A 12,399-nucleotide genomic window follows, 5' to 3' on the forward strand; every position below is an offset into this window, starting at 1 on the left:
TAATCAACTTTGGATTTTGTTCATGGTCGGACTCTGTAAAATCTTGAACTTACCAAGATGTTACGAATTAAGAAGCGCACGATCGACAACTTAGAAGTCAACGCTATATAAACGGACGAACTATGGAAAAGAAATGTGCAGCGCTCATCTCATGCCGTCAAAAATAATGGCCAGTGTGGGGATCGAACCCACGACATTCGCGTTATTAGCACGACGCTCTAACCAACTGAGCTAACCGGCCCTTGACTTAAAGTGATGAAAATATTGGTTCTTATTACTCGGGTGTCTTTTATCCGTTAGTAACGTCAAAAAATTGCACAGCTGAATAGCTACTCACTTATTCTACAACAGTTTCTTTGAATTATATCAGAGCTTATGCAATTTGTCGATTATAATACTTTTCTATTTCACCCTTATCGCCCGTCCGCTGGATTCATTCTAAGGTGTGTTAAGAAAATAATCAACTTTGGATTTTGTTCATGGTCGGACTCTGTAAAATCTTGAACTTACCAAGATGTTACGAATTAAGAAGCGCACGATCGACAACTTAGAAGTCAACGCTATATAAACGGACGAACTATGGAAAAGAAATGTGCAGCGCTCATCTCATGCCGTCAAAAATAATGGCCAGTGTGGGGATCGAACCCACGACATTCGCGTTATTAGCACGACGCTCTAACCAACTGAGCTAACCGGCCCTTGACTTAAAGTGATGAAAATATTGGTTCTTATTACTCGGGTGTCTTTTATCCGTTAGTAACGTCAAAAAATTCCACAGCCGAATAGCTACTCATTTATTCTACAACAGTTTCTTTGAATTATATCAGAGCTTATGCAATTTGTCGATTATAATACTTTTCTATTTCACCCTTATCGCCCGTCCGCTGGATTCATTCTAAGGTGTGTTAAGAAAATAATCAACTTTGGATTTTGTTCATGGTCGGACTCTGTAAAATCTTGAACTTACCAAGATGTTACGAATTAAGAAGCGCACGATCGACAACTTAGAAGTCAACGCTATATAAACGGACGAACTATGGAAAAGAAATGTGCAGCGCTCATCTCATGCCGTCAAAAATAATGGCCAGTGTGGGGATCGAACCCACGACATTCGCGTTATTAGCACGACGCTCTAACCAACTGAGCTAACCGGCCCTTGACTTAAAGTGATGAAAATATTGGTTCTTATTACTCGGGTGTCTTTTATCCGTTAGTAACGTCAAAAAATTGCACAGCTGAATAGCTACTCACTTATTCTACAACAGTTTCTTTGAATTATATCAGAGCTTATGCAATTTGTCGATTATAATACTTTTCTATTTCACCCTTATCGCCCGTCCGCTGGATTCATTCTAAGGTGTGTTAAGAAAATAATCAACTTTGGATTTTGTTCATGGTCGGACTCTGTAAAATCTTGAACTTACCAAGATGTTACGAATTAAGAAGCGCACGATCGACAACTTAGAAGTCAACGCTATATAAACGGACGAACTATGGAAAAGAAATGTGCAGCGCTCATCTCATGCCGTCAAAAATAATGGCCAGTGTGGGGATCGAACCCACGACATTCGCGTTATTAGCACGACGCTCTAACCAACTGAGCTAACCGGCCCTTGACTTAAAGTGATGAAAATATTGGTTCTTATTACTCGGGTGTCTTTTATCCGTTAGTAACGTCAAAAAATTGCACAGCTGAATAGCTACTCACTTATTCTACAACAGTTTCTTTGAATTATATCAGAGCTTATGCAATTTGTCGATTATAATACTTTTCTATTTCACCCTTATCGCCCGTCCGCTGGATTCATTCTAAGGTGTGTTAAGAAAATAATCAACTTTGGATTTTGTTCATGGTCGGACTCTGTAAAATCTTGAACTTACCAAGATGTTACGAATTAAGAAGCGCACGATCGACAACTTAGAAGTCAACGCTATATAAACGGACGAACTATGGAAAAGAAATGTGCAGCGCTCATCTCATGCCGTCAAAAATAATGGCCAGTGTGGGGATCGAACCCACGACATTCGCGTTATTAGCACGACGCTCTAACCAACTGAGCTAACCGGCCCTTGACTTAAAGTGATGAAAATATTGGTTCTTATTACTCGGGTGTCTTTTATCCGTTAGTAACGTCAAAAAATTGCACAGCCGAATAGCTACTCATTTATTCTACAACAGTTTCTTTGAATTATATCAGAGCTTATGCAATTTGTCGATTATAATACTTTTCTATTTCACCCTTATCGCCCGTCCGCTGGATTCATTCTAAGGTGTGTTAAGAAAATAATCAACTTTGGATTTTGTTCATGGTCGGACTCTGTAAAATCTTGAACTTACCAAGATGTTACGAATTAAGAAGCGCACGATCGACAACTTAGAAGTCAACGCTATATAAACGGACGAACTATGGAAAAGAAATGTGCAGCGCTCATCTCATGCCGTCAAAAATAATGGCCAGTGTGGGGATCGAACCCACGACATTCGCGTTATTAGCACGACGCTCTAACCAACTGAGCTAACCGGCCCTTGACTTAAAGTGATGAAAATATTGGTTCTTATTACTCGGGTGTCTTTTATCCGTTAGTAACGTCAAAAAATTGCACAGCTGAATAGCTACTCACTTATTCTACAACAGTTTCTTTGAATTATATCAGAGCTTATGCAATTTGTCGATTATAATACTTTTCTATTTCACCCTTATCGCCCGTCCGCTGGATTCATTCTAAGGTGTGTTAAGAAAATAATCAACTTTGGATTTTGTTCATGGTCGGACTCTGTAAAATCTTGAACTTACCAAGATGTTACGAATTAAGAAGCGCACGATCGACAACTTAGAAGTCAACGCTATATAAACGGACGAACTATGGAAAAGAAATGTGCAGCGCTCATCTCATGCCGTCAAAAATAATGGCCAGTGTGGGGATCGAACCCACGACATTCGCGTTATTAGCACGACGCTCTTTTTTTTTATCTTGATAAAATTTTATTAACAGAAAAACATTTACAAATCAAAGAGATATTGTTATTAATATTCTCATAGACATACTATTATCATATTGATTAGTTATATCATATATGTCAATTACATACGCATAGAAAACAAAGTCACCACAATTGTCCATTTTCGCAATACCTACAAAATTTTTATATTCATACATTTAATATATTTTTATTCACAATCATGTACGCACAAGCGATATCACAGTTGTACTCTTTCACTGTATTCATGCACATTTTTATTTTCTTTTTTTTTTAATTTTAGGTAAAATATGAAAACAAGTGAAAAGGTAATTGAAATACATTACACAATTTCATATCCAAATATTAAAGATTCCGGCTGGCTATCCATTCCATACTGCTTTAAAACATTGGCATGCAAAAAATGTAAAAAAAAAATATTTCAAAACATTTTCCATACATTCAAACTTTATCATACATTTTAAAAATCAAATAAGACCTAGTTTAACCATGTCTCTATTTTCCTTCGGGCAACAATTTCCATTTTCTCAATTGCACTAGCTATATCACTATTCATGTATTTAGTTTTCCTAACATCATCAAAATCGTTTTCAATATTGTGCAAAGCGTACGTGTACCGCTTTGTTCCTGGACCGAAATAATGAATGTCCTCTTCCTTTCCCAATGAGTAGGACATGATTAAATTAATCATTGGGATCAACGTTAATAGTGTTGCGCTACACATACTCAACGAAGTTTTGATAACAATTTTATCTAGAACTGGTGTCTGTCGAGATTTTGATTTCTCTTCAGTGTTCGAAATATTTTCTGTATTCACAACGTCATGAGATTTCGTTAACATATTCTGTGTATTCGAATGTTCACTTATACATATTTTCCCTGCGGCATTTAAATTTCCGTTAACATGTTTCACACTCTCGGTTCGCAATTGGTTATTCTCTTCACTTGACTGCTTTCCTTTGTTAGTATTTACCGTCAATGAGGCGCTCCACGGAACACTGTCGATCACGTCCATTAACGCATCGGTGGGTTCAGATGGAATATCACTTTCTGTATCACTTTCAATAAACAATTCATCTTCGCTTTCAGATGTTTTATTTTCTGAATTTTTCTTTTCTACAAATTGCTTCAGTCGTTTCCGGTCACGTTTTCTAGATGCATTAGATTTCCGTTTCGTTAATTTATCACCATTTGTCCACAATAAAGATATTTTCATTCTTCCATTTTGCTCAGTAGATGTCCAGCTAAAATCAGTATATTGTTCATTTACAATTTTCAACAAAGAAGTTAATGTTTTCGGTAGACAATCCATTTTCACATAAATTAATCTCTCAACATTGAATTCATAAATCAATTTTCCACAAGACCCTCAAATCAAAAACGGCAGAAGCTATCACGATAATGTCAATTGTATATAAATACGTATTTTGTCAACTGAAACTTACTACTTGTGTAACTATGTCCATCATATCACTATATTTCGGCCATTCCAAAACTGATAATCTAACTAATTCCACAAACATTAAGAACACTGTAACAAAACACGTCTGACATCTTGGGTGCGTTCGACTCCTCTCCACGTTATTAGCACGACGCTCTAACCAACTGAGCTAACCGGCCCTTGACTTAAAGTGATGAAAATATTGGTTCTTATTACTCGGGTGTCTTTTATCCGTTAGTAACGTCAAAAAATTGCACAGCCGAATAGCTACTCAATTATTCTACAACAGTTTCTTTGAATTATATCAGAGCTTATGCAATTTGTCGATTATAATACTTTTCCATTTCACCCTTATCGTCCGTCCGCTGGATTCATTCTAAGGTGTGTTAAGAAAATAATCAACTTTGGATTTTGTTCATGGTCGGACTCTGTAAAATCTTGAACTTACCAAGATGTTACGAATTAAGAAGCGCACGATCGACAACTTCGAAGTCAACGCTATATAAACGGACGAACTATGGAAAAGAAATGTGCAGCGCTCATCTCATGCCGTCAAAAATATTGGCCAGTGTGGGGATCGAACCCACGACATTCGCGTTATTAGCACGACGCTCTTTTTTTTTTTATCTTTATTGAATAAAACTATACGAAATAACAATACAAATCAGAATATCTATAAAATCATCATGTTACAGAACTTAAGAATATACAATTTATCACAGTTTGAATAACAGCACATCTTCCTCTAACATCACAGTTGGATTATCTTTCAAAAACTTCTTTTCAAAGACTGTTAGTCTGTTTGTAAATTTACAATAGAAATAAAAATAACTAATATAATGTTTCAGTGTGTATTTGAAATATGTTATTAGGTTAATACCTCTTGTGCCATTTTTGAACATTTGTCTTTGCTTCATTATACAGAGTCTTCCAATAGACAACAAAAAATTAACATAATGAATATTAACACCTTTCACATTAGATGATAAACCCAGCATAAATATCCTCATGTAAGTATAGTTATGTATCAAATTTTCCTCTGATTTTACAAATAGTGTCTCTAAAATATCAAACATAAAATCATGAAATTTAACAAGTAACTCACATGTCAAAAAAATATGAAATAAAGTTTCCTTCTCACAGTCACAATTTTGACAGGTGCTACTGTCTATTATTCCAATCTTACAAAGTTTAACATTAGTAAAAATCCTGTTGTGACACAATTTGTAGTCTAGATCAATACATTCAGATGGTTTCCAAAAATTGTGTACTTGTTTCCACACAAAACGGAAATCACTTTCATGAATACCATATTGTTCATACCAAAATTCATAACATTTAGGTTTAATAAAACACTTTTGTAATAGTAATGAATAAAACCTTTTTGTTGTACATAGCGTCATGTCACACACTTTACTGTCGAATTGAACATAAAATTGGGAGAGTTCTTCATTTTTCAAATGACAATTTGTCAAAACGACTTCTTTCCACTCAGCAGAAATATGATTCAATAATAACATATACAATTTCCTGACAATGTTAAAATTAACATCTATTTCTTTTTCTCTCATCATATCAAAAATTGCCTGAACTGGCAAAAATCCAGGTATAGCTTCATATGATATATCTTTAACTAGTACAATACCAGCTTTTATAAAACATTCCCATTCTTTACCAGATACGAACATCAAGCTATTATAAAACAGTGGTTGATTATAAACATCACAGTTTCCTATATTAAAAGTTACATCTTTTCTAATGCACTGCCATGCTTCCAACATTTCTCTGTACACATGCGGTAAACATAATAAATCATTTTTGTTTAAACGCAAAAATAAAACAGGCCTAGAAAGATTCATACAATGTACTCTTCTCAAAAAATAGCTGAAGATACTTTTCCAAATACAATTGCACTCAGGGTTTAAAAATCTTCCTAAAAATTTCAATCTAAATGAACACATTTTTAAATAAATATCTTGAAAATTCAAGCCACCATCCTGTTTCATACCAGTAATAGTTGCATATTGTATTAAATGAGATTTAGAATCCCACAAAAACTCAATACATATTTGCTTTAAATCTGTCAGTACATTTTCAGGTATTGGCGAAACAGCTAATAAATACCAAATTCTTGATACCAATAAAGAAGAAATTACAATATTTCTACCAGATAGAGTCAATTGTCTTTGTTTCCACATATTAACAATACTTCTTATTTTTCTGATCTTATCCTTCCAATTCATGTCATTACATACATCAATGTCTACACCAACATAAACGCCAAGAACTTGAATACATTTTTCACAAATTCTTAATCCAAGTACAGTCTTATCAACATCAGTCAAACTTCCTTTTCCAATACATAAAATTTCAGACTTACTTCTATTAATCTTAGAACCTGATGCTCTACTATATAAATTAAATACATCAAAAGTACATTCAATAGATTTTTTATCGCTCAAACATAAGGTAGTATCATCTGCATGTTGAAACAAAACTGCAGTTTCTTTACTGTAAGGTATACGTATTCCATTAATATTACAATGTTTCTTAATTGCCATTGACAGTGGTTCTGCTGATAAAACATACAACAAAGCACTGATAGGGCAACCTTGCCTAATACCATTTCGTATCTTAAAATATTTTGTTAAAAAACCGTTACACTTGACAGTACTCTGAATATCGGTATAAAAAATCCTAATCCAATTAATAAATTTACATCCAAAACCAAAACATTCTAATACTCTAATGAGATAATCATGAGACACTCTGTCAAAAGCTTTCTCTTGATCAAATTTTAAAATATACCCTTCTACACCATCATCTTCTACCATATTTATTACATCACGTACACTAGCTATTGTATCTGCAATATCTCTACCAGGTATACAACATGACTGACTATTTGATATTATCTTGCAAAGTACTGATTTGAATCTATTTGACATGACACGTGCTAAAATCTTGTAATCAACTTGCAACAATGAAATAGGTCTATAATTCTTTAAATCCCTTTTATCACCTTTTTTCTTATAAATAAGAGACAGTACACCATTTTTCATAGACCTTGATAAAGTGTTACATTTTTCAACGGCCTTAAATACCTTCAGTAAAATATCTTTTAAAACATGATAAAATTTACAATAAAACTCAACAGTTAGTCCATCAGATCCTGGACTCTTATTTTTAGACATTTTATGTAATGCAACAAAAATCTCTTCTTCAGTAATATCATTATCACATACTCCTCGATCAAAACTATCAACTTTTACATCTATATTTTGCAACAAAACCTCCATAGCATTTTTGTCTGTTTCTACACATGAATACAACTCATCATAAAACTTATACTGTATGTCTAATAAGCCATCAGTATCAGAAACAATATTTTTACCATCATGATCAAAAAGTTCTTTAATACTATTACTCTCTTGCTTATATTTCTCTAAGTTCAAAAAATATTTTGTACATTTATCATTTTCTGTAGCCCAAAAAGCCTTCGACCTCAATATAGCACCTTTACATTTCTCTTCCTCTAAATTGTTTAATTCAAGCTTTAAATTCTCATACCTTTCTACATTAATTTGTTCACCTTCAGCAATTCTCATACATATTCGCTGTATCTTACTTTGTATGCAATAATACTCTGCATTTTTCTCTTTTGCAATTTTCTTACTGAAAACTTGAGAGAATTTCTTAATTCTAAACTTTAAATTATCCCACCAAATTAAAACATCATCATCAAAAAGAGTACATTCCTTACTATCATTGATAATATTCAAAACAGTTGATACAAACTCATTATTATCTAACAATGTATTATTAAAAATCCACACACCCGGGCCTCTTTCTACATCATCAAAAACTATTCTCATTTCAACAAAAGAATGATCACTTAAAGTAGTGTCTTTGTAATTTATATGTTGTACAAAACTTGACAAATTTCTAGAAATGAGAAAATAATCCAATCTTGATTGTTGTAAATAAAAATCACTTACTCGTTGCCATGAAAACGTTCTAACACAAGGATTTCTACATCTCCATACATCATATACATTGTTATCTGTCATCAAATTACATAATAAGTTATAACTCATATCATTCCTGTGTACAGATTTACCACATCTATCTAGGCTGGACAATGTTGTATTCCAATCACCTGATACAATTATATTCTCATAAGAACTAATATATTGATTGAGGAATGTAAAAAACTCACACCTTTCCTTAATAGAATTATATGCATAAATATTAAATATGTTATAAATACAACCTTCATGTTCAAATTGGACATGTAAAAATCTGCCCACATCATCTTTAAAAATAACTTTAACATTATTTTTAAACCTTTTGTTCACAAGAATAGCAACTCCTTGCCTTTTAGTACTACTATTAGAATATAAAACACAACCATCATAAATTCTATCAAAATTCAAAATGAAATCATCATCCCAGAACGTTTCTTGCAGTAACAAGAAATCAATCTTACTGTTATCAATGATTGATACATATTTCTTAAATTTATTGATATCTCTCAATCCATTACAATTGTTGCTTACTAATAGCACCATTGCAAAAATACAAACCAGAAATACAGAATTATAGATCTCCATTTTCGATATCTTTTTTGTCTGAATTGGACACAATGAATCATCAGTAATGCGACATCTCAATAACCTCTCCTTAGTAAATAAAACTCTATGAAATATTTTAAATGATAACTCAATCCAATCACTTGGTAAAAATGGAAAGTTCAAAATTGTTTGGACTTTTTGAGTATCAAAATCAGAACACATCTCACACCAATATTTGACAGCATTTGGTTCTTTTGATAATGATTTCAACAACATAGAATAAAAAAAACTTTGTTGTACTAGGAAAAGAGTACTTTCTATTACTAACATTACATTCTATATTCAAACTGAGATTTCTACGAACATTTTCATTATTTTCTACTAAAATTTTACATTCATCAGGAATACATTGTTTTATACATTGTACTACCTTAATAATCTTAGCAGCAGATACCTGTGGAAACTTTTCAGAAACAATATCTTGAACAAACTCATCTCTCATGAATCCCTTTTTACATTCAAATGCTAAATCTTTCACTTTAATAATGCTTGCATCTATAAAAGTCTTGATATACAGCATATTACCATTATTAGTAATCAAAGGATTATTGAACAAAGGCAGGTCAAATACATTATTCAAATTGATATCAATTTCAATATAATCACGTATCTTTCCCCAAGCAAACAGCATACATTTATAAAAATCAGGTAAACTCCCCAACTGTCTCTGCTTAAATTCACAGAACAAAATCTCAATACCAAGTTTCATATCTTGTACTTTGGAAAAGAAATAAGTACAAAGATGCTTCCAAACAGCACAATACTCTACATCTAACAAACGACTTAAAAATTTAAGTCTAAAAGCATACATCTTATGTAAAATTTCTGGAAAGTTCAAACCTCCATCTAGTATTCTATTAATAACAACATCATAAGCAACCAAAGATGGTTTATCATTCCACAAAAACCCGATGCACAATTTCTTTATATCGAAATAGTATTTTTCTGGTATATTAACTACCATCAGAGTATACCAAAGTTTGCTCATTAAAAGAGTATTTATCACAGTTACTCTACCATGTATTGACAATTGTCTCATTTTCCAAAGATTCAGTATTTTTGAAATAGACTGCACTTTGCATTCCCAATTCAGACTATCACATAACTTTTTATCCTTGCCAATCCATATGCCTAAAAGCTGTAAAACCCCATCACACTCTTTAATTTTCCAAGCATCTAAATCATTTTTTGATATTTTTCCAGTACCCAATGCCAAAATTTCAGATTTATCTTTATTTAATTTTGCCCCAGATGCTTGTTCATACAATTGTAAAACATTAAATGATTAAGTTACTGAATTTTTGTCAGACAATATCAATGTAGTGTCATCAGCATGTGAAAATATTTTTTCTTCAATATTCACAACAGGAATGTTAATACCTTGAATCCTATCATTCCTTTTGATCGTTATACTTAAAGGTTCAGCAACTAAAACATACAATAAAGCAGATATTGGGCAACCTTGTTTAACAGAGTTTGCCAATGGAAAATATTTGGATAGGAAACCATTGCACTTGACAGTACTAAAAATATCTGTATAAAAATTTTTTATCCAAGATAGAAATCTCCCCCCAAAACCAAATTTTTGTAAAACCGAAAAAAGATATTCATGCCCAACCCTGTCAAAAGCCTTTTCCTGATCTAACTTTAACAAATAACATTCTAGATTATCCATTTCAACCAAGTCAATTATGTCTCTTACAGTAACAGTAGTATTAGAGATGTCTTTACCTATTATACAACAACTCTGAGTTGGTGAAATAATCTTTGGAAGTACAAATTTAAACCTATTTGCCATGACTCTTGCTAATATTTTATAATCTACATTCAATGAACTGATAGGTCTAAAATTTTTCAAGTCAGTTTTGCCACCTCTATTTTTATAAATTAGGTTAATCATTCCATACCTCATAGACCTAAATAAAACTTTATTCTCTTCAACTGTATCATAAATATATTTCAAAACATCTTTCAACTCATTAAAAAAATATAAATAAAACTCCACCGTGAGTCCATCAGGACCAGGTGTTTTTCCTTGTTTCATACCTTTTATAGAGGTTTTTATTTCTTCAATATTAATTTCCTCATCACATTTTTCAACATCACAAACGTCAACATTGACGTTAATACAATCTAACATTTTATCAATTGCTTCATAATCAGTTTGTACACAAGAAAATAGCCTTTTATAAAAACTATAAATAACATCTAAAATTTCAGCAGTTTCACTGACAACATTACCATCACAATTTTTTAAACCATTTATCATATTTCTATTCTGTCTATGTTTCTCTAAATTCAAAAAATAGGCTGTATTTTTATCACTTTCTAATGAATATTGACATTTGGATCTTATAACAGCACCATTACAGCTATGTTTTTCTAAACCTTCAAGTTCCTCTTTCAACTCTAAATATTTGACATGATCTATATCATTACCACAAGCAGCCTTTATTGACAATTCTTGTAACTTATTCTGTATTCTATAATAATCTCTATATAACTCTCTCTGTTTTTCTTTACCATAGAGTTGACTTGTTTTCTTGATTTTATATTTCAAATTATCCCACCAAATTAATGGATGTGAAAAATAAAAATCTGAACCAATTTCATCAAGTAAGATATTTCTAATTTTTTCAACAAAAAAATCATCACTCAATAAGGACTTGTTAAAAATCCAAACACCAGGTCCTTTTTCAACTTCAGAAAAATCTAATTTCATACTAACAATAGAATGATCACTGCAATTTGTCGATTATAATACTTTTCTATTTCACCCTTATCGCCCGTCCACTGGATTCATTCTAAGGTGTGTTAAGAAAATAATCAACTTTGGATTTTGTTCATGGTCGGACTCTGTAAAATCTTGAACTTACCAAGATGTTACGAATTAAGAAGCGCACGATCGACAACTTAGAAGTCAACGCTATATAAACGGACGAACTATGGAAAAGAAATGTGCAGCGCTCATCTCATGCCGTCAAAAATAATGGCCAGTGTGGGGATCGAACCCACGACATTCGCGTTATTAGCACGACGCTCTAACCAACTGAGCTAACCGGCCCTTGACTTAAAGTAATGAAAATATTGGTTCTTATTACTCGGGTGTCTTTTATCCGTTAGTAACGTCAAAAAATTGCACAGCCGAATAGCTACTCACTTATTCTACAACAGTTTCTTTGAATTATATCAGAGCTTATGCAATTTGTCGATTATAATACTTTTCTATTTCACCCTTATCGCCCGTCCACTGGATTCATTCTAAGGTGTGTTAAGAAAATAATCAACTTTGGATTTTGTTCATGGTCGGACTCTGTAAAATCTTGAACTTACCAAGATGTTAC

General features: G+C 32.5%; 7 non-coding genes across 7 annotated transcripts; all 7 read right to left on the bottom strand.

Moving 5' to 3' along the window:
- Window positions 1-167: 167 nt before the first annotated feature.
- On the bottom strand, window positions 168-241 carry Trnai-aau (transfer RNA isoleucine (anticodon AAU)). Its single transcript has one exon. It is a non-coding gene; the product is annotated as a tRNA-Ile (tRNA).
- A 383-nt stretch (window positions 242-624) lies between these two features.
- Window positions 625-698, bottom strand: Trnai-aau (transfer RNA isoleucine (anticodon AAU)). The gene has a single exon. It is a non-coding gene; the product is annotated as a tRNA-Ile (tRNA).
- Window positions 699-1,081: 383 nt separating this feature from the next.
- Trnai-aau (transfer RNA isoleucine (anticodon AAU)) lies at window positions 1,082-1,155 on the bottom strand. The gene has a single exon. It is a non-coding gene; the product is annotated as a tRNA-Ile (tRNA).
- A 383-nt stretch (window positions 1,156-1,538) lies between these two features.
- Window positions 1,539-1,612, bottom strand: Trnai-aau (transfer RNA isoleucine (anticodon AAU)). Its single transcript has one exon. It is a non-coding gene; the product is annotated as a tRNA-Ile (tRNA).
- Window positions 1,613-1,995: 383 nt separating this feature from the next.
- On the bottom strand, window positions 1,996-2,069 carry Trnai-aau (transfer RNA isoleucine (anticodon AAU)). The gene has a single exon. It is a non-coding gene; the product is annotated as a tRNA-Ile (tRNA).
- Window positions 2,070-2,452: 383 nt separating this feature from the next.
- Window positions 2,453-2,526, bottom strand: Trnai-aau (transfer RNA isoleucine (anticodon AAU)). Its single transcript has one exon. It is a non-coding gene; the product is annotated as a tRNA-Ile (tRNA).
- A 9,519-nt stretch (window positions 2,527-12,045) lies between these two features.
- On the bottom strand, window positions 12,046-12,119 carry Trnai-aau (transfer RNA isoleucine (anticodon AAU)). The gene has a single exon. It is a non-coding gene; the product is annotated as a tRNA-Ile (tRNA).
- Window positions 12,120-12,399: the final 280 nt, after the last annotated feature.

The sequence above is a fragment of the Perna viridis genome, chromosome 5, assembly GCF_037379345.1.
Source record: "Perna viridis isolate PV_CMFRI_1.1 ecotype Kerala chromosome 5, ASM3737934v1, whole genome shotgun sequence".
Taxonomy (NCBI): domain Eukaryota; kingdom Metazoa; phylum Mollusca; class Bivalvia; order Mytilida; family Mytilidae; genus Perna; species Perna viridis.